The 23,133-nt window shown below is 40.8% G+C and overlaps 1 protein-coding gene and 1 long non-coding RNA gene across 5 annotated transcripts in view; one reads left to right on the forward strand and one right to left on the reverse strand.

Moving 5' to 3' along the window:
- CPT1A (carnitine palmitoyltransferase 1A) overlaps positions 1-9,378 on the reverse strand; it is a 52,875-nt gene extending 43,497 nt beyond the window's left edge. For 2 of the 3 annotated variants that reach the window (XM_007427294.4, XM_007427293.4), the window contains exons 1-2: positions 9,240-9,378; positions 3,766-3,823 (exon numbers count right to left, since the gene is read on the reverse strand). The gene's annotated coding sequence lies outside the window, so the exon portion shown is untranslated. The remainder of the gene's footprint in view (positions 1-3,765; positions 3,824-9,239) is intronic. The other variant, XM_088146131.1, reaches the window with a different exon arrangement.
- Positions 9,379-9,549: 171 nt separating this feature from the next.
- Positions 9,550-18,984, forward strand: LOC112540530 (uncharacterized). 2 transcript variants are annotated; one of them, XR_003084604.2, is made up of 3 exons: positions 9,550-9,687; positions 14,914-15,021; positions 18,307-18,984. It is a non-coding gene; the product is annotated as an uncharacterized LOC112540530 (long non-coding RNA). The 2 variants fall into 2 exon arrangements; XR_015797127.1 differs by having other exon boundaries at positions 14,918-15,021.
- Positions 18,985-23,133: the final 4,149 nt, after the last annotated feature.

Genomic DNA, 23,133 nt, shown 5'->3' on the forward strand with positions numbered 1-23,133 from the left:
CATATTGCGGTCACTGAGCAAAACAGTCATGTGGGTGTCTTGTTTAATGACCGCTTCGCTCAATGACCAAGATTCCAGTCCAAATTGTAGTTGTTAGGTGAGGACTACCTGTATGCCCAGAATAAAAAATAACATTGTTTCATAAGTTTTAAAGCATTTTATTTATTATATACATTCAGTACCTTATTACTTAAAGTTTTTACAGTTCTTGGAAGATTTATCAATCCTAAACCACTAAGTTCTTCTAGAATAATTTCTATATCCTGGTTGACAGCAGCCCATAGCCTCCCAAGCATGCCCCTATTCATCTGGACTATAAACACATTTTCCTCCGTAACACCACAACTAATTTTCCTTCTTAAACTTTATATATCACTGTTTTATTAACTTATATTTAAGATCACTAGATGTATGTTTCATCACTACTTCCTCAGTTACACGGATGCAAGCTTGTTTTTCAACCAATTCAAAGGGCTAATATTTACTTTCAAAGGGAAGAGGACAAGTTCCTTGAAAATATTTTTTCCTACCAAACCGTTACCAAAGGCCCCTCTCTAAACATTTTTCCTAAATGTTACAATTAATGTTGTAAATCACCTGGGTACCTTTGCTAGGAGGATATGGGCACAATTTTGAAAAATAAATAAAGCAAGACAGCTGGCTACTGAAGAGATGGTATTTTCATAATATTGCATAATTTGGGGTAGAGAATTTGCTAGCTTGCAATGTAATTGCAGTTAATTTCCTCCTTCCAAATGTATATACCAACTGGATCCAATATATGCCAATATATTTCAGAACTTAAACACATACAAGTACACACAAAACTGCCTATGTCAAGCACAATCCATTAGATAGAGAGACAGACAGACAAATTAATGCATATGAATCTTCTGAAAGAGTTTTTAAGAATTTTCCCACAAAGCTTTTTGAAACTCATATGGAAAAAAGGAAAGAATAAGTCTAACATTGCAAAAAAAGCCAAATGAAACCAAACTGTTTCCACCCCCATCTTTAATCCATTTGGTGAAATGCTCTTCTGAGAGGCTTTCTTATTGACAAATAAAGCTCTTTTTACTTTCTAGGCTATTTTAATCATAAACAATTTTAACTATGCTGTATTGTGTTGCTGCTGGTGATTTTATTTCAATTTAATTATTTTTTTCTTGTTTTGGTTTTCAGTTCTAATTTTTATGGCTGAAGCTTCATAAGTGTTAATAAGAGTATTAACAAAAATTATATTAGAAAAAGACAAAAAAGAACAAGTGCAGAACACTGCAGTAGGACTGGAACAGCAATAAATGAGAGAATAAGTTTCAGGTGATAATTCCCTAAGATAATCAAACATTGTATATCTTTGATTTTTCTCTATACAAAGAGTTGGAATCAGGGACAAACAAATTACTCTTGTAGACTGAGGAATTTATCACTACATAATTTATACTGAAAGGTTACTAAGAAAACAAAATGTACCTATAGAAAGCAGTCTCTCCCCCTTCAATACCTCAGTGTTATGGACAGAAGGCAATGAAGCACACATGATTCATTCCCAAGTTATACAGAAAAATGGAGGGAAGAATTGCTGTTTCAATGACATTTGTATGCAGTCTAAGATAGTGGCTTGTCTAAGATCTTTAAGTGTTAGCTTTCTAGGATTTCTGAGAGTGGTAGTCCCAGCAAACCAATAGGATAGCAAATCTGGAAAGCCTTGTTTTAAAGATTTAGCAGTTGGATTAAACACATTTCCATGCAAATTGCACATATTTTAATCTCTAGCCAGTCTGATAACAATTCTTTAACTCTTGTGTTCTTTATCTAACTACCGTATTGTTCAGTCACTTATGTATGTGTGTGTCTTCGAGTCAGGTGGCGACTGACTGGACTAGTCCCTGTAGTTTTTTTGGCAAGGTTTTTCAGAAGTGATTTGACATTGCCTGCTTCCTAGGGCGGAGAGAGAGTGACTGGCCCAAGGTCACCCAGCTGGCTTTGTCCCTAAGGCACGACTAGAACTCACAGTCTCCCGGTTTCTAGCCTGGTGCCTTAACCCCTAAACCAAACTGGCTCTTTAAAGAAATTATCCCAGGAAAAAGTGCTTCTTGGGACTCTGGTGTTTTTCTTTTATCAAAAATAAATTGTATTATTCTGTAGTATTGAAACTTCTTTTTCAAAGGAACACTTCTTCCTTCTTCCTTCTTCTACTTTAGCATGAGTCACGTTCTGTGGCAGATTTCCTTGAGCATGAAAAACACAGAAACAACTATCTCAGAGACAAGGCTTTCTAGGTGTTTCCAGTTAGTCAGATAAATAATAGGGGTAAGCAAATTTTCAAGGAGGATAAGGTAAGGGCCCAAGCGGAGCCTGCTCCTTAAGATGTCTCACAAAGCACAAAACCCACCTCTTCTGTGAGCAAATAGGAACTGCTGCATCACTTTGCCTACTTCCTCCAGAGACTCTTTTCTTTTTCTTTTGGTACCTTCAAGTCAGTGTGGACTCCTGGCAACCACCTGGACAGGTCCCTGCAATTTTCTTGGCAAGATTTCAGAAGTGGATTGCCCTTGCCTCCTTCCTAGGGCTGAGAGAGAGTGACTGGCCCAAGTCCACCCAGCTGGCTTCATGCCTAAGGCAGGACTAGAAGTCCCGCTCTCCCGGTTTCTAGCCTGGTGCCTTAGCCACTCCACCAAACTGGCTCTCTCAATCACTCATGGCCACTGTTTTAATGAATTCTAATGTTACTGCTTTATACATTTAAAGTAGCGGTTCTTTAGTAAAAACTTCAGCCTAGGATATCAAACAGCTACTATAAATGGTCAGTCTGACTTTTATACAATAGCTTCCTATCTTTCTGGTGGTTGATCTGACATTCATTCATAACTTTTTCATTAGTTATGAAAGATTTAGTAATACTTTATGAAAATCAGAATATCATTTACATTTTAGGTAAAGAAATTAGGGTTTTGACGTTAATATGGAAACTTTCTTTTACCCATTAAGTTTCAAAGCAAATGAATGACTGTTCCATTCAACCATTCAACTTCCCCATATATGAACTAGTTCCACAAGGTATTAATCTAAACAAAAACAAAAGAGATTCAAACACAACTGTAATGTTGTCTAAGAAGCATTTGCTCACTCTATAAAAAAAATAATCTCCAATTCCTTCAATTTTGTGGCTCTAATGTTATTGGTAGTATCATTCTAAATATCTGTTTTTCACAAGAAAGAACTTCAGCTTTGCTAGTCACAATTATGAAACATGATTCAACAATAAAAGCCAATCGTTTTTTTGTTTGTTTGTTTTTTAAGAAAAAAGCTATCGCAACAATTCAAATTCTCTGTTCTTTTTCAAGATCATTCTTTGGATAGCAAAAGCTGTTTCATTGTCTACTGCAGTCTTTCCCCGCCTCTACATTTCTGAAGTGGTCATGTGCTTTGTCCAGAAAACTAGGTAAAAGGCCATGGTATTACAGAGCATGCGTCTTAATTTAGAAATGCAAATCTCTCTGTGCAAGGAATGCAGAAGTGCCATCAAATCTCTCCAACAAGAGTAAGAGGAAACATTTATTATTACTGCTGACATATTATTTGACAAAGCACATGTGTTCAGACCATGCTGAGAAATAATAGAGTGAAAGAGAAAATAGAAAGCTGGTGTCTTATTTCAACATAGCTTTACAAACTCTCTATGTCTGTAACATTTATCCTATTATTAGATAATTTCTTTAGTAAATACAGGACTAGGTCATAAAGAAATAAAGTCCTACTCACAGAATGGGACCTCAGCAGGAGTATACGCAGCTATTGTTTTTCTTGGGGCCTATTCAACCTGCACGGCAAGATCAAGTAAACGCATATGTTAGTTTGGATTCAAACATCAGGACTATAAGAAAATGCACCCCCAGCAGTAGGAAATATATACTGATGCTAAAAAGAAAAACAAAGTATCCAGACTTGATAATATATGCAAATACCTGGATGACAGTGCTATTATGAAGAACAATGGTTATTTTTTAACTTGGCATGTTCTCTTAATCAATAAACTTCATACTGAATAAGTTAACTTTCTGCAGCTTCACATTTAGTACTGAGGCCCTAACATTTCATAGTCCCACATCTAGAAAAGCTGGAAAAACCATTTAAGGGTATGGGATGAAACCCATTATTATATTATTTCATCTCATACTGTCCAAAGGTTATTCACTTTCTTGATTTAAACAGGCAGCCATACTGAACTTGAGACAAAAGATCTGCATGAGGCTTCCTGCAATTTTGGATCAGGCTGCATTTAAAAAACTCAGCCCCTAATTCACTTTCTGAAAGCCAGTTTGTGCTTCTGTGAAATTAAGTGGGTTCAAATAATGGGTATAAATCAATGTGCTCAAATAATGCAAATATGTGGAATATCAAGTGCAGAACACTTAGTTTATATTCCAATTGTTTATGGAGCCTTACTTTGGGGCTCCAGAACTGCTTATTTCTTCTACTACGCAGTATAATAGTGCCTTATCTAATTTCCTCGGACCAGAAAATTATATACTGTGTAAGCTGCAACTTCTGTTTTTGTACAACTGAATCTTTCGCAAGAGCCATAATGCAATCAGAAAGAGAGAGATCCGTCCGGAGCAAGTTAAGAAATACGTACGATATGCCTAACGCACACTTTTCTCCACAACCGGTTTCATTAAGAACTTGTGATTCAGTTTATGGAGGTATTCAATATGTCATCTGAAAAGCTTTCTCAAAACAGCAAACTTCTTGAAACCCCGCCCTTCCATCGCAGCAGGGAATGATCACATGACACGCTTAGAAAAGTAGGCAAAAGGTTACGCTGATTGCACAAAACACGACCAGACTGCAAACGCTCAATTTGTCTTTCACTCTCTGCAGAAAACGGGGAAGCGCTCCGAGCATATTATGCATTCAAAAGGCATGAACAATAATTAAAAAGCAATGCAAAGTAGCTAAATTACATTCAAGCCAACACCACAGCAAATCTACCGCTTTCTTTTCCACACAGTGCTGCAAATAACGTCTTTAAATATCTACCTCAATCATAATTATGAGATCTGTATCATAATTAGTTCGTATATAGCTTTTCATAAGTAAGGCAACGGAGACTCTCTGCATTTGATACGGAAGGCGTAAATATAGGGGAGAGAGGAAGTGGCAAGAGCACTTTCTGCCACGTGTTTCTTGCCCTTCTCTAATCAGTGTGAGAAGCCTGCACAACAGCTCCTGTGCTGGTGCTCCAGGGCTGACCTGAAGCTAGAAGAGGAGATACATGGCCATCCTTGTCAAAATGTCTGATGTAGCCTCAGTTTTAGAGGATGGAGCAGCAAGCACTGGGTCCACCCCCAAGTCCTACAAGCAGCATGCCTTTTTCTGGAACCCCTTATGCAGAAGTGCCACCTGGTTCTTCTACTTGTAAAAGATCTGCCATCAGATGAATACACCCATAAATACCCAAGGAGAGAGAAGGAATAAGGTGTCTTTCCTAACTCTTCATATTTGCTGTCTGTCATACAGCCCACCCCCCTTCTCCATTCAAGAGTAAGTCATACTACATTCAAGGGACTCATTTCCATTTAAATGTGCACAGGATCAAAAACTTACATGGCACTATCCTATGCAGACTGGTCCAGAAGTAACACCTGCTCACTTCCATGCATATGACTGCAGCCCCAGACTGCAGGTATCTAAACTGTTTGAAATGAATATTTTATGAATGATATTTTAAAGTTTTCCCCTTGTAGGAATATGCTTACAGGGATTTACACTATTTCACAGATTCATAAAATCGGAAGGAGCCATTATCTTACTGAGACCAACCTTCAACTCGCTGCAGGAATCCAAATTAAAGCATGGCTGTTTAGTCTCCCCTAAATGCATCCAATAAAGGGGAACCCACCAGCTCTCTGGATAATTGTTTCTATGACTTTTATGAAGAGTTTTTTTTCCCTAACATTCAGCAGGAATCTGTTTGCCTGAAACAGGCCATTTCCCCATTAGTGACATCTGTCTTTACTACCTCTGTTCTTACTACTAAATAGCGCTGTCCTGACTTTGTGTGCACAGCACATGGTAAGACAAGCAACTGGTTGATTCCTCCAGCTGTGCTGCTCTCCCTCTTCAACAGGTCACCATCCAGCAGGAAAATCAGCCACCAGTCACAGTGCTGCAGGAGAAATGGGGCAAGTCTGACCCCAGACTCTTGTCCACCTAGGCTGTGGCACTCCTGTCCAAAGTTTTTAAATGCCAGCTCAGAATTCTGAAAGTACATAGCTGAGACACAAACAGTATCCCTGAATCTGCTACTTCAGGAACAGCTTTAGAAAAATTCTACTGAGGACATCTAAAAACATCCAAATTGTGCTGTAACAGACATTACTGCTCCTCCTCACAACAGTATGAGAATGCCTCACTAACCATTTTAAAGCACATATTGTCATAATGTCACTTCTGCCTTATTCCCAGCCCACCACAAAGGCAGCATACATTTGAATTTAACTGTTCCAGTTTAGAAGTAGTACTTTCCCTCTTAACACAAGGCTTGCTGTACAAGCAATACAGGATGACACCTCATTAAAGCTGTTGACAAAGTTAGGCTTGGAATCTGCCTAGCTTCTATCAGCCACTTGAAGCTGTTGTAGGCTTCCTCCCCTCCAGTTGCTCAGTACTGCCATCCATGGGCATTTTGGGGGGTCTGCAGAAGAGACCAAACACCTGGCTTCCCAGAGGCAGCTCAGGGACAGGAAGAAATAGATTTGGAAAGACATCATTTAGACCAGTGTTTCTCAACCTTGGCAACTTTAAGATATGTGGAGTTGAAGTAACCCTATGAAACCCTAACCCTATGAAAAAGATATGCAATAACGTATTATTGGATGTATTAGCTGACGATACAGAATATACCAAGGTCTTCTCACTCCTAAAAGAAATCACACACTTTAATATTATGTATAAGATGCTAATACAGAGGTTTTAGATTAGCTGAGAGCCATGCAGGTGTACAGAGCTTATAATACAGCCTATTTTTACAGCATTATGCATACTGGCACATTATAGCTGCAATAATTGCTTTACCAATAGTGAGCTTCACTATTCCTGTAAACTACATAATCCTGTATCTATCAAGAAGTTCCAGCATGTGTTAAAAAGAGTAAGATGAAACAATGAACATTCTGTTTGCTCATCTAGCTATTCCAGTTATACAAGAATCTCTGTGTAGTTTATGTCCATGTACCCACATTGCATAAGGCCATAAAATCAATAGTGTGGGATGAAGCTTTAGGCAGCACCTAAATTATATGAAAAGCATCTTCCTTAATCCTAAATTTCGCAGACGGCTACCTGCTTTCTCAATATCAAGTGTTGAACTGAAAGCTCAAGCATTTCTTGGCTGAAAGTCCCAACATTTCTAAAGACTTATAGGGATAGATTTACCTGTAACAATGGCATGAGATTATGCATCATATTCTATCTCACCATGCATCTATACACCTGCATGGCTCTCAGCTAATCTAAAACCTCTGTGTTAGTATCTTATGGATAATATTAAAGTGTGTGATTTCTTCTGGGAGTGGGAAGACCATGGTATCTTCTGCACTGCCAGCTAATATTTTCTCTTTCATGAATATGAAAATTAGAAACAACACAAAGAAGAACTAAAACAGTTTCTCTAAAAAAGTTACATTCATATTATGAACACTCCAGGTTTTAAATTATGTAGTACTGAATTCAAGTCATTTGTTTTCCCTTCCACTTCTGAAACCTATGGAAGAAGGTATATAGCAGTTTCATTTAAAAACAGAATAGCAGCTGGTTTCAGAAAATGTAATACTGTAATAGCATTTTCCCAATACATATTCACTTAGAAGTAAGTCCCAATTACTTGGGTATACACTCCAATTATTATGACTAAAGTGTATGCTTGTTTCATAACATTTGGTACTGGAAGGGCAGGAAGAGAAGAAAAGACAGCAAGTAAGACTAAGCAGTTTAAGTAAAAATTTATTTCTGTTTCATGCATTAAGGGGAGGATTATCATATGACTGCTTTACCCTGTAAAACAATTAAACACTGCCACAGAAAGCTTTTCAACAAAAATAACACAGTTTAACTGGATGATCTAATATTAAGCAAATGTATTTATCCTAGTGTGATAACATGTGAGTAAAAGCTTCTTAGTAGTCTTTCCTTGCTAGGGCATTTTCCAATTTAAAAATCAACACAAATGAGAAAAGAGCAAGGTGATGCTTCTGTGTGGGTTGGACTACAATTTCTACCATCCTCAGCTAGAAGAGGGTTGGTTGCTGCCTGGCAGTTGTGAAAGCTATAAACCAGGCAGGGCCCTTTGTAAGACTAGGAACAGAATCTTCATTTCACCTTCCACGCCCATTCCCGCTATGTTCTATGTTAAGGTAGGATTCCTTTCTCCACTAAAATCTCTGACCCAATGAACACGGAATCCAAAATATTTAAGTAATTCTTGGGATTATATATTCACCAATTATTTTACTGCCTTGAAATAAAAATATTCATCCAACCAATCATGTCAATTCTTGATTCATGTTCTGAATTAGGTCACCTCCAGATGTGGGATGGGCAACTGGTTCCCCTCCTAAACAAGGTCCTGAGTCTCACACATCTGGAGAAGTCTACTTTGGGGAAGGCTGAAGTAGGGAGGGAAGAGACTCTTCCAGGGGGCATACAGCCAAGGACTGGCTGAAGCGGAGGAGGGAGTAAGATCCAAATACTGATGACAGTAAATCAGCTGGGCAGAGTCAAAGTTCCTCCAAGGTACGCGCCTAGGGCTCGCGACACGTGTCTCCTTTTGAAGCGCAGACAAATCCCCAGAGGAACAGCGGGGAGAGGGAGGAGAGCTCTCATTTTTTCCGCCAGGAGCTCCGGGCTCAAGATCTTGTAGTTTTGTCGGCCCTCCTCTTGAGAACCGCAGAGCTCCCACAAGGGAAGAAACGCGCGCGCACGCAATTCCCTGACAAGAGAGCCAGGCACGCTCCGGACACCGCCAGCCCGGCACCTGCCACTGCAGCTTCTCCCGCGGCGGCGGCCACATCCCTTCAAGTAATACTCCGCTACAGCCCACGCCAGGCAGTTCCCGCTCCACGAGTACTCTCTTTTTCTGCAAATGGGGTTTTGCAAGCACGTCCTTTAAAGGAGGGAAGCGGTGGGCACGAAAGGCGAGACACACATATAGCAGGGCAAGGGGGTGCGTCACTTACCGCTGTCCAGCGAGCACTGGAGACGAGGGGAGAGCGCCTGGACTCGGCAAGCGCGAGTGCGAAGAAGCAAGAAAGGGCGCGAGGGGGACTCGCGCGCAGTGCAGCTCCCCGTTACCGGCTAGGGCCGGATTGGCCGGCCTGCCAACATAAGAGGCGGGGCCAAAAGAGGCGGCGGCCGTAGGAAAGGGCGGTATTGCTCGCTCTTGGGCGGAGGCTGGACTGCGGGCAGAAAGTGCGGCTGTGGCGTGGCGGGAGAGCAAAGGAGGGGGTGCGGTCGGGTCGTATTTCGAGGCGGGCAGACTCTACGGGTACGTCCGCAGAAGGGAGAATTGCAAGTCTGCTCTCTTCCGACTCCGACGAGGTGCTGCAGAGGTGAAGGAAGTGGCCTGCTGACGGACCTCTCGCCGCCTGCCGTGAAAGTCTCTCAAAAGCACAGGAAACTTAACGGGTATCCTGTCTGGCGTGCGCCGCGCAACGGGCTGGCCCGGATTAGGTGGAGGTCCTGGCTTCAGTATGAAAGGGGAGGCTAGCATTGCAAGAATGGGGCCAGTTGCAAACTACGTCGGAACCAGAACATCCAGGCCAACCCAGTGTCCCCTCCTCTGGAGACTGACCCTAGCTTGTCCCTAGTCCACAATGTAAAGAGTCTTAAACTGAGCCTTCCTGTTCGAGAAGACTGGATTTTCCACTCTACCCGACAGGGTCCCTCCAGGCACAGCAACGTAGAAGGGGGGGGGAGCGTCATTTCCTCGTCTTAGGCAGATGGGGTCAGGTGTGTTTCGGAAATGAGAAGGTATAATCAGGCCTCTGGAATCCACTATGCCATTGACCAATCAGTGGCCTGAAAATGCTGGCATTCAACCCACGAGGAATTGGTGTTTGAGTAGCAATGTGCTGGGAACACAGAACGGAGCAACCCGGTTTATGGTGGCAGCCCTTTTTCTGTGTTTTTGATTTGAGACCAACCAAAAGGCCCATGTACTGATTGGACAGGGGAAGAATTGAAATCCCAAACATCTGTGGGTTTTTAGGATTAGAAAAGGCTGCTGGATAGACCAGACACTCTGCTGCAACACTGTTTTAAAATAAATATTGTTTTATTAAGTGTCTCTATTAAGTGCTTCCTATTCCCGACTTCTCTACAGTTACATCAGTACTGTAAAACAGAAAAATCATTTACAATTTCCTTGAAGGAAGGCAAAATGAAGCTAATGAATGCCACCCAGTGAATTGGGGCTGAACTGAGAGTCTGCTGCTATTAGCCTAAGCAGTTAACAGCTTTCTTCATGATTAAGTTGATAGGTAGTGAAGGGAAGCAGGGTTGGTATGAGCCAAATGTCAGGAACAGAAGGAATTTTGCCCATGTTCAGTTACGCTAAGGTAGAAGCTCCTTGATTGCCAGAAAGCCATTATCATGCAATTGCTTTGGCTTCACCTAAAGAATTTTACAGTGAATCCAGACAAAATTGTCTTCTATTTTTTACCTTCCTGTGTTTACACACTAAGTCATCTGACTTTCTTGTTTACTGCAAGAACCCAAGGAGAGCAAGTGCTCCTCCTTCAGTGCTAGGAGCTGTCCACTTGGAAGCACTCTGTCTGTAATAGAATTGCTGTAGTTCACTTGCTTGCTATATGGTTTCCTCATCAAACTGTCATGGGGTTTTCCCATGTTTTTCCATCTCTTTTCCCTGGCATCCTGTTTGATTTTATTGGAAAACTAGATTTCATCTTTCCTAACTATTAAGTTAAAATGCTATTTATCCATCCATGAGTCAGCAGAAAATAAGGTCAATGTGACATTTGCAGTCTCCATTCTCATTCTGTGCTTGCCTCTACTGTGCCTCCTCATAGTTTCTTGTTGTCAAATGATATTGTGCTAATTAATGTGTCAGTCATGATCAGCAAGTTGTTTTTCCCCTTTGCTTTTTTTGCCATCACTCCCCCCCCCCTCAGGATGTCACCAATCAGTAGAAAATATCCATCAATGAGGCCACTGCAACATGAAGGGGATGAGTCAGACTTGGGGCTCTTCCTGTCTGCTCTAAACTGGTTTGTCTACCTCTCCTCCTAAACCCCACTTGGTGTCCTTTAAATAAATAAAAATAAATAAAGAACCATGTGGAAAGGCATGGAACAGAAATAGTCCAAAGAGGAAGGAGGCAAATAGGCCCTGTAGAATAGGACAATTGAAGCTGACTAGCTGGTGGGCAATTATTGTCTTGCTTCACAGGGAATGTTAGGGGTGGAGAGTGGTTGAAACTGACCAATTAGCAACCACAGCCCAGTTCAACTGATCTCACTTTCTAATGGCTGGCAAAGCTTTATGGATTTTACATACCATGAAGCCATGGCAGTATGGTGTTGGCTTAAGCAGGAAAGATCTGCTTTCTGGCATACTTTAGGTTGTTTCTGCCATGGGATGGGCATGAGATAAGGACAACTTCCCTGAGAGAAGATTGGATTGTCAATACATAAGGATGCTTCATTAAACTGGGTTAAGCTGGCAGCGGAAATAGAGCTAAAGTGTCTTGAATTCTAGAATTCTGCATTTTAGAATTCTAAAATCCTCTGATATAATACACAAAGCGAAAAATAGAATAATGAAAATAAGGCTATAGTACAGAATGAAGCTAGAACTAGTTATTAGATTTATCGTTGTGTGTGGACAAATGTTAGTTGTGCAATAGTCACCTGAAAATGGGTGATCTAAAAGTAGTGTACGCGTTATCTTGTTATTCCTGGAAATATATATATTTCCAGAAGTATTTCATTGTAGTAAAAGATAATGTGGCTCTTATAATACTTCCGGTCCTTTCAATTATATTTTATCCAATCTTGATGCAACTCAGATTATGGGTTCATTAGTCTCATGAACACATTGTTCCATTTATAGTGTTCCTTAAATGATTTAATTATCCACATTACAAGAGACAATTTAGTTCAGTGACTTTCAACCTTGGTGACTCACAGCTTGAATGTTTCTGAATAAGGAAACCGTTGGTTCATTCTTATAAACAGGTGTGTATTTCTCTTGTACAGCTGCTACAACATCACAATAAGAGTTTCCATTGTAAAGGTTTTCTTCATAATAAAACTACTACTACTACATTTTCCCAAATCTTATTTGCAAAACACAACTGCCCTTCAGAATTAGGACACTACCATAGCAACATGCTGTCTAATAATCTGTTTGGAAAGTAGGTTGGCATTAACTGAACTACAGGACTTGCACAAGAAGGTAGGGCAAAGGTATTGAAATTGTCCTGTGTACTTCCTTGATAAGTTACGTTAATAGGTTTATCTGCATGTTTGATAATATGTAAAAGCTGTCCTTTGCCCTTTAATGTGATTAAAAAGTAACACTAGAGCTATTGCATATTGTGTCTACTCCAGTGGATAAAAAGGTTAAGACAACACATCAATAGTTATATGGCAGAGAACTCTTGGATTGGCAAATATTGCAAAATTTTATGCAATATTATGCAGGATGAATTATCTTGTTAAAATATATTAAAAAATCACTCTAGAGACAATGAATACATGCCTGACAATCCTTAGGCTATACCTTGGGTCTTTAAAATCTTGTGTTTATATAGGCCTGAGGCCATAATTATATTTTGTCAATACTGCATTATACTTTTAATACAGAATGGCCTAAGTTGTTCTTGGGTTACTGTTCTTTGATTTCAAAACTTCTGATATATGACTGGAGACAAGAACAGTTCATTCTGATCAAATCTGGTGGAATAAAATTTCTATTTGCCCACATGGCTGGCATGTGCATAAGCTGAGCTTCTGCTGAATTTGTTGGGTAAAAGGAAGAACTGTATGGGAAGATGCCTCCATGTAGATGCCACCACCATTTCATGCTCTGAAATGCCTCTACCTCATGGTTCAGTAGCTTTTTCAGAAAGGAGCATCATTATGTGATGGCATACAATGATACAGCCCTCCTTATATTAAAAAAAAAGTTGAAAACTCATACATTCCTGAAATTACACATTTTTGGTGACCATGTATATTTTTGCACATTTTCATTTGAATATTGTACTCATAAGATTTCATGCCAGAATTCAAAAAGTTATCTAGAGCTACAGAAATTGGGCAGTGCTCAATTTACTGAATCAAAAGTACAACTTTGTGAGATTTGGCAGTTTCGTAATATGACTATTTACATTTCTTTAAAATTTAATCATGGGGATTGGCAGATATCACCATGCCCTACATTCTGTGAAAGGTATCAGTTCCTGCACTCACAACCGAAGACATCTAGGAAGCCTTGATCCAAGGCATCAGCTTAACTACTGCTTTCCTGCTAATGTTATCGTAGAACCAGGGGTTGGAGCGGCCCTCTTCTAAAATAAATGACATCCCTTCTGAGAAATTACTAGGTACAGTGGAACCTCGGGTTACGAACGCTTCTGTTAACAAACTTTTCGGGTTACGACCAGCTCAGGCCGCAAAATTTTGCTTCGGTTTGCGAACTCCGCCTCGGGGTACGAACAGGATACGCGGCCATTTTCCCTCCCGTGACACAGTCCGCGGCCATTTTCCTGCCCCTGACACGTGGTCCGCGGCCATTTTCCTGCCCCTGATATGTGGTCCGTGGCCATTTTTCCGCCCCGACACGTGGTCCGCAGCCATTTTCCGCCCCGACACGTGGTCGTAGGGAGGGGGACTCTCCCTCCAAGCAATAGCCGCTTCCCTGTCCTCCACGCTAGAACGGATTAACGGTAATTACATTGAACCTTATGGGGAAATTTCCTTCGGGTTGCGACCAATTCGGATTGCGACCAGAGTCATGGAATGAATTAAGTTCGTAAACCGAGGTTCCACTGTATAGTAAATCAGGAGGGAAATAAAGAATTTTTCTAAGATCCAGGGTATCTAAGATATCTCCAAGGATATAAGAAATCATAAGAAAGCACCTGTGCTTGAGCTTTCTCCAACCAATTATACAAGACTGGAAAAGATATAATTTAAAGACCCTGAATAGATCTGGCAAATAATCCTAAAATACTCAATATAGATCCCTTCCACACTGTGGCCTCTTTGCTACCCACATTATTACAGCATTTTCACAATGCTTTCCACCCCTTCCTTGAGCAGGACAGGTCTCCCTCCAGCTGGCCAATGCAGGAGTGCTAAAAATGGAAGTTAGCTGGCCTCCCATTCTCTTCTTTGTTCTTCCTTCATGTTTTTAAGACAAAGTAAAGAACAAAACTTCCAACCAGCTTCAGAGGTGTAGCAAAGCTACAATAGCAACTAGAAAGCAAAAGAAGTACTAGAGCAAGCCCCATGATGCCTTTGTTTCAAAAGGGGGAGTAAAATGAGTGGAACTGGGTGGTGGGATGAGGCAAGATTCCTGCTGATGGAGAACTGCCCTTAGCAACTAAAGAGGAAGCTCAGCAACTCTCTCTTTCTTGTATTTCCTCTGGGAACAGCAGCTGAGCTGATTAAACTTCTGAAGTTAATCAGCTCAGTGTGTGAAGACTTAGAAATTCCATGGTATCATGAAAAGATACAAGAGCAGAGACAGGGAAGGTAAGCTAGAAATGGATGAGTTTTATGTGTTGTCTGCTACAACACATAAAACACTTATTTTAATGTTTGTTCTATTAAAATGTGTGGTTGTTTGCTACATAATATTTTTTACTTCTGTTCTCCTATTAAGGCAGGAGTCCCATGGTATCACCAAGCAGAACAAAAGCCGTCAATATTTGTCTTTTGCCTAGCTGAGGACTGTGGTATTGATCTCCCAGTTCCTTTCTCCAGTTATGATGTGAGTAAAGCTAGCCTGAAATGTTCTGCAACCACCACTTCCAAGTCCCTTGCCCCATAGTTCTGCCTGCTTTGCCTCACAAGGAAGCACAGCAAGAACTCTACAGTCTCTCATGAGCTGGACTGACATACTGCTTGTATAAAAATATGTAACATGGTTCAAATAAGTGCTCTACATGAAACGGATGTTGCTAATGTTTACATTTTTACAAGCAGCATCCTTCTCTTCTAGCAGTTGTCTGCTCTCTTTTTCTCTTTCCTGGCAACATACCTAAAGGCAAAAGGGGAGAAGAACCAAGCTGCTATGCAGGCAATTACCTTCTATTTCCCTATCCTTTCACATGTTCAATCAGCTTGAAAATTAGCCTCAGACTGTGGCTACTAGAATGATATTGATTAAATTAATTTCTATACAAGGTAACTATTACTGTATGGTTTTGTGTATGTGTCAAGTGTGCTGTTTTTAGTAGTGACAGTCAATACTGTCTAATATTTACTAATTTGACTGTCTAATCTTTACTATTTGGGGCACAATAAACTTGGCAGATGGAGCAAGAGCCAGTTAATCCATGCCATTGGTTTGTCAGTCCATGAGCTTCAAGCTCCTCCTCCTTCCCGTCTCACCCCTCCTACCATATATGGTGGAACTGTGCATACAAGGCAATGTGTAGAGTGCCTGAAGGGGGCTCTGCTTCTGGCCATGCTGGGCCTTCCCTGAAGGGGAAGGTGCCAAGTACCTGAAGCCAGGTCCCTTGGAGCTGGTACTTAAAGATATACTTTGCTAGGAGCAACTTTAAATGCCAACTCCCAGGGAAGAGAACTCTTCTAAGCACTTGGAAGTAGGGGAATGGTGTGTGTATGGATTTAACCTCATTCAGGTGACATAATTTAGTCACAGGAGGGAGCCTGGCTCAGGGGAAAAAAATCTGATACTCAAGGCTTATCCTATTACAGTGTATTAAACCCAGGCCAGTCTGAATGAAAATAACTCTGTGAAACATCCAACTGAATGATCCATGATTTTTTTTTCATGCAAAACATGTACTAGCATCCTTGTTTGTATTATATGTTAGCGTAAACAATGAGATAATATTATCTGTGTTTAAATAACTAAGAGCAAAACATTGGGTAAAATATAGTATAACACTCTGCAAGTAAATTTTCCAGAGAGTGTGTGACTAAGAAAGAGGAATGGGGGCTGAATCACTTCTCCCTTGCTTCCATCAGTGGAACTCAACTATTAAAATTTAATCCATGTAAAATACAATGTGTCCCCAGCATCCCTCTGTGCATGTTGCTTGAAGCTAGAAATTCATAATACTGACCCAGTGTTGTATAGGAAGCTGACCTTCCTTCTGAGGCTTCTAGACACCTCTAGCCAGTGATCTGCTTATTTAGACATAGGCTGATCAATCCTAAGTTAAGTTTCATGCTTATATGGAGTATTCTGATTATAAATTGGAGTTCTTTCCCCATCATCATGTTTCAACGGTCTTTTCATACCACATACTAAACCACAAATTAGCCAACCATATTTTAGCTGTTTTAACCATATTTAACCATAGTTTAGCTGCATGAACCCAGGCCTTATGGTTAGTTTAAGGATTCATGTGTTTTGCAAATCCAGAAAATGGGGTTAGCTGAATACATAATTGTTAGCTTAAAAATGGGAGAGTATTCAAAGAAACACAGCCCTTCTTCAGTTACCTCCTTGCCCCTGTTTGATTTTTCCTGTGATTAACCTTTTCAGAACTTCCTTACAGTGTCAATTTTTTGCATGTTAGATATGATTTACCACCTGGACATGATTACTGAGTAAACATAACAACCTGAAGATGGATCCTGAGAAACATAAGGCTTAGCCACTCTAGAGCTAATGTACACAATATGAAAATATAATTAGCTGGTTGTCCGACATTATCGCTAAGTGCCTGGACTGATTGATGCTTCAATACTGCAGTTTAAGTGGCAAGTGAATTGCACTATAGAGTCACACACCAATGCACACTGTGCTTAAGGAACTATGTTAATAGCAAATCAACATCTGTGCACCTAATCATGTATATTGCTTGGGATGTCAGCTGCCTTGTTAGAAATAACTGGGAAGAGAAAGAACACGTCCACCTTTGAAAAGGAAAAGGAAAGTTCTGTTGAAGGAAGCTAGGCTCGGGGTTCAGTTTGAAGGGGTAGGACTTGGTGTTACCAGACCAAGGGTGGGTGTGCAGGGAGGCAAGGAGAATGGGCAAGCTTTTTGCTTTACCTCTAATCAATGATCTCAGCAGCCAGTTGTTTCTGCTATTTATCTTTTATACAAGCTGAACATGTTGGGTTAATATGGAATTATCCTTGTAGGTGTACAGGAAGTTAGTCCAACTGAATTCGGTGGAGCTTACTATCAGATAAAGGGGTATAGGATTTCTTCCTATAATACCTTTGGCATTTAACTACCATATAACAAAAGTATTAATGCCATCAAAGCACCTTTTTTCAAACAGAAAAGAATAGTGGCAGCCAGTTGCCTTGGTTCAGTATTTTCCACAGCTCCTGGCTACTTAACAAACATGACACTTGTAGTAAATGGCAAGGCAGTTCTAAAGAAATCAGACTAAATCTTCCTTCCTTCCTTCCTTCCTTCCTTCCTTCCTTCCTTCCTTCCTTCCTTCCTTCCTTCCTTCCTTCCTTCCTTCCTTCCTTCTTCTGTCATGTGGGGATAGCTGCTTAGGAACTCAGAACCACAACTATTCCAGAGACTAGATCAAAGTAGTGACAAATGAAATATCCTTCCAACTTATTCATGAAAGCTGTGGCTAATGTTACACCCAAATTCTATCAGCCACATGTGTTCTTGCCAAGTTTTTAAGCAGGGAACAAATCCCTTGAGGATTTAATTTGCACACATACAGATGCCTCTGTGCATGCATGTATTATGGGGAGGGAGGGCAGAAAAAACTTACAAGGACAAAAATAAGGCAGGATGACTGAAACAATGGGAGATGTTTTGCTTTCTGAATAATGGTCATTATGGCATCCTCCACTGTCAGTCTAATTTTACTTCAACACTAGTGACAGATTGTGTCTATCGCTGCTTTGGGAATGAAGAGCAGATATTATAGCATATTCAGTTCTGTACTTCAGTGAAAGGAGATTGCCAGGAAGTGTGGGTGAGCATCTAAGGACTGCTCTGAAGCTACTAGCATCTCTGAGGTTTCTCTGTCTAATGGTAGGACTGGCCCTGTATTAGCAAATATGCAGTCAAAATCTATGCTTATATATTTATTTATTATAGGGGCCGAGGGCTGGATCTCTGCCCTCCCACCAACACTTACTGTTACCAGTCACAGAAGAAGGAAGAGAACTACTGTAAAACAGTGCCTCCCACTCCTAATCCCCACAGTTGGTCCAGAAGGATACCATGGTTGATGATACGGAAAACTGCCAAGATCCAGGAGGGCCAGGACAGATGCACCACCTCTGTCCCAAGCCCCCCAGAGGTCATCCACAAGCGCGACCAATGTCGTTTCTGTACCCCGGCCTGAACCCAGACTGAAAAGGGTCCAGATAATCACCCTTTTGAATTCCATTTAAATTGTGTGAAATTATCTAGCATTTTCAGTACTGACTGATTTTGGAAAAAAAATGTACCTTATATACCTGTGAGGTTCTTATTCTGCTTGTTGGCACAGGTTTTCTTCTTGTTTCTTGATGAGCAGGGTCCAGCATTATGTTTAATACCCTATATACAAACGGCCTTGAAACTCTAATTGAATCTTCAGTAACAGCTTAGTGGATTTGTAAAAAATATCTGCAGAATTTGTTAACTTTTTGCTCTCTCTGGTGCTCTCATTGACAGTTATAACTTACATAACTAGAGGACCTCACAAAAAAATGGATGCATTTTTTTTTCTGTTTCAGAAATAAATCTGGATCTCTTGATTCTTCAGTGTGTCTGTATCTGAAGGATTTAAGTAATTGATATCCCATGTTCAATTCTGAAGCCCTTTCTTGTTCTCATAATTGTCTGTCTGTTGAGGAGGACCTGAATTTCCAACCATCTGTTTTGTGGTATAGGCTAGAGGCACAGAGCTTCATTTCTTTAATTACTGGATTTGTATTTTTTTATCTAGACCTCTTCTTGTACTTTAATTATTTCTTGTATTTTGTAACTTCATTGAATGGCTCATTTTTGAGCTAAAAAAGTGAGAATACATAGACACAACAAGCAACCCCTGAAAATCTGGAAAGTAAAACATTTGGGTGTCATGTGCAGGGTTGAGGAAGAATTAGATGAATATACAAGTCATTCTCAAAAAGCTTCCTCTAAAAACAGATCATATAACTTCTACGGAACTGTCCTATATTTAGAGCCCCTGAGGTGAAGTTAGAAATTTGCTGGAATTGATTGCACAAGCCTGCTCAGCTCTACTGAACATTGGTAATGGATCACATCTTCAGACTGCCAAGTTAGAGAAGGGTGGATTAGAAAACATTGAGTGAGCTGATGTCTGGGGAGATCTAACTTCAGAACCTCACACAACTATCTTCTTGAAGAAAAAGTAGAATATTGTCAGCCCTCCCAGGTAAACCAGACAGGAAACATGATCAGATGAGCTACTTCTACTTAGGCTGTTCATGTTAGGCTACATGAACAGAATCTTGCAAGTCTGAAAGTACATGTCTCCCGCCATCCCCATGTACCACCTGATCAGTTAGGGCGGGTCCTTTCTAAGTTTCTTTCTCTGCCTGTTACTCAGCTGCAGGCTTCTCCCCCTTCTATTTGATTGTTCCCTAGGCAGCATCTTCCCCCCCCCACTGTGCATCTTCCAAAGTCATTCTCAAATTCCATTACAAATATAAATGTAAAATATTTTACAATAACAAATACATATTTATCAAATCATGTACATTTCCTGTGCTATAATTGTGATTTATGTGAACATTGATAAATATGTTCACATACAAGCTCATTGTGCAAAATGGTAACATTGGTCGATCACACTAGAATAATTCTGTAAATGCATGCAGTTTACAATTACATGAAAAAGAGTTTGTACCTACTTCTGGAAAGGACAGTGAGCCCTCATTCATGTTTTTAAAAAAATTCTACAGTGAGCTAGCTATTATACAGACAGCATTGCCATCTACTGGACAGCTTCATAACAGAGTGGTTTAATGGTTTCCCATAATCACAGCTGAAAGTATTTTGAAATTAAAATATAGGATTTGAACTTGTTATTGTGAACATCCTAATAAATCTTAGAATAACTTTATTATATAATCATTGGTTGAATATTACTTCCAAGCAGATAACTGGGACATGATAAAACTAACATGGTATTAGTATTAAACATCAAAATGAAAACCTAATATTTTAGAATACCGATGGCAGGATTTTAAAAGAGCTGTCTCAGTTTAGTAGCTTAAGAAGTCAAACAGCTATTTTTACAACCTGCTCAGTTGGAAGCAAAGTCCATTTCAGTGCAGTGGGCCTACTTCCACCTAATGGAGACTTTGTTAATGTACAACCTTAATGTGTATGCCTCCCATTCACAACTAGCATGGGTTTTGGAGCCAGGAGAATTATTCTAGTGTGATCGACCAATGTTACCATTTTGCACAATGAGCTTCCCAAATTTCGTGGCAATTCCATCCCCTTCCAGTCAGCAAAACTCCAGAGCAAAGTCATGGAGAAAGGGATACTACAGGATAGGCAATTACAACGGAACAACGTACTGTATTGGTGGAACAGCACAAGCCACATCCTCAGGTCCCTGATACTATCATAGGCTTCATTTGTATCTTACCAATCCATATTGGGTAGTTTTTGCCGCAGCTGTGATCAATATCAAAAAGTATCTCACAGGACGAGTCTGAAAAGTAGATGAGAGAAAGAACAAGAAACAACTTTAGGATGAATGAAGCAGCCACACAGTTAATCTAATAAAGAGATTCACACCACTGGTTCCAACAGTGTAGTGGAGGGTCGTCAGCCCTTCGAGGTAGTCCAGACAAGAAGCACATCAATGAATCCTAGCTCTGTGAAACTCGGGAGGGTCCCTTCTGAGACACTTCCCATGCCCCTTTTGCTTCTGTGGGTTGAGATATCTTTTGCATGGTGGTTGTCTAGGCTGTGGCTGTTCCTCCTGTCTCCCAGGGTCATTCCCACGTACCATTACAAGGATGAAGCGTGAGGACCCAAGCCAGCCTTATCATCTCTTCCCAGGCTCACTTGCAAGGGAGATTGCAGCATTTCTCTTCCCCTTCCCTCTCACTGCTGATTTCTACTATCCCCCCCCCCCTTTCTCCGTGTGTGTGTGAATGTTTCTCCCAGTGGAAGGGCATCAGGCTGAAGCTGAAAGCTTGGCTGTTTCTTCTTCATTCTTGAGATGCTGGGATAACAGCTTCAGAGGTGTCTCCTGAATGCCTGCTTTCTGCCCTTTTCATCCCCAGAGCACTGACAGCAGAAAATCAATAGCTGTACGTTGTTCTGGCCAGGAAGGAGAACAATGCAAAGCCTTACACCCTCTGGGATGTTCTCCCATAGATCATCAGCAACAGAGTTTCAAGCATGTAAAATGAGGCTGGAGGATGCATTCATTCTGATGTTGAAAACTGCTCCACTTTGATTTGTTTGCTGATGCTCTGACTTAGCATTTCAAGCCATCATTTGCTGGGAAGTCAAATACCTTCACCCCTGAAATGAGGAACAGAGTAAAGGGCAAATAGCTGCATACATGCAATCAGCACAGAGAATATATGACGCATGTCAATAGAGAGAGTGGACAATTGCTAGTACAAAACAGATCAATAGGTGGCTTGTATGCCACATCTCCCTGAATTTACTATTTTTTCAAGTTTTGAACCTGTTTACTTATTATATTTATATCTGACGTTTTCTTTCAGGAGCTCGAAGGGGCATACAGGAGTCTCCCCTGCATTTTAATCTTACCAAAAATCCCGGGAGGTAGACTAGGCAAAGGGATCATCAATGGTCCCAAATACCAGGGAGCTTCATGGTTAAAAGATGTTATGGTCTACTCTGATACCTCAGAGTTAGAAGCTGAAGGGCTGGATCCATCAGGTTGTCAGTATCAGGAGCCAGCCAGCAGCCTATCACTTGAGTCTGACCAGGCAGACAAATCAGCAAGAGCAGGTGCGGGCAGACTTAGATGATGAAGGACCAGGTTCTGGCAGGGCACTAGGAAGTGCCAACAGCTTCAGAGAGCAGAGCAAAGGTGATTTACTCAGCTACTCAAGAAGCAGCAGGATAACCCCTTTTACTGAACCCCACCCACAGCTGGGGCTGCTTAGGAGTAGCTGCCAGGATCTGGCTCTGTGCTGGAAACAACCTTCAACCTCACACCTACATTTCTTGCTTCTTGGATTCTTAACTTTACCTTTGTGTAGAAGGCATAGAGAATGGCCTTGAAGGACAGGAGGGAGAGCCGCTACCAAGGGAAATGATCAGACAAGCGCAGCTTGAGTCCATTCCAAGAAACTAACTTGAGAAAACTTCTCAGACAGGCCCCTTCCTAATTCACATGAAGATAAAGGGGGGGGGGAGCACATTCAGATGTGTAAAATTCTGTTACTAAAGCTGTTTCAATAAAAGTAATTTTAGACCTATGTGACATTGGTTTCTTAGACTGATCTATTTCTTAGGGCTGACACTTGTGAAATTCTCTGGCATTTGATTCATGGTTTGACATGGATGATTTTTGTTTCTCTGCCACTGCTTTGCCCCATTTCCCCAAATCTGTGCTCTATTGGCTATCCACCTTCTAGCCTCATCTCTTGTCTGTTACAGGTACAGCTCTGGACTAGACTCACTTCCCCTAGCACTACATCCCAGTTACACAACAAGAACTTGCTTCCCCTGTATTTCTCCTATTGCATGCGTATGACTGTGCAGCCAGGCATTCTGTTGGCCCTTGTATTCGCTTGAAGTGCTCTGGTGTGTTTGCTGAGTTTAAAACAGGACAAATGGAGATTTGAACAGGACAAATGGAGATTCCCTACCATAACCACATAGCCATAACCATAACATAGCCATTCTATAACATAATCCCATAGCCATAACTCCTCCAACACCCCCCGCCCCCACCAGTCTTGTTAG

This window comes from Python bivittatus, unplaced genomic scaffold (genome assembly GCF_059951505.1).
Source record: "Python bivittatus isolate LINGU-HERP-01145 unplaced genomic scaffold, Pbiv_v1 ctg000480_np1212, whole genome shotgun sequence".
Classification (NCBI taxonomy): domain Eukaryota; kingdom Metazoa; phylum Chordata; class Lepidosauria; order Squamata; family Pythonidae; genus Python; species Python bivittatus.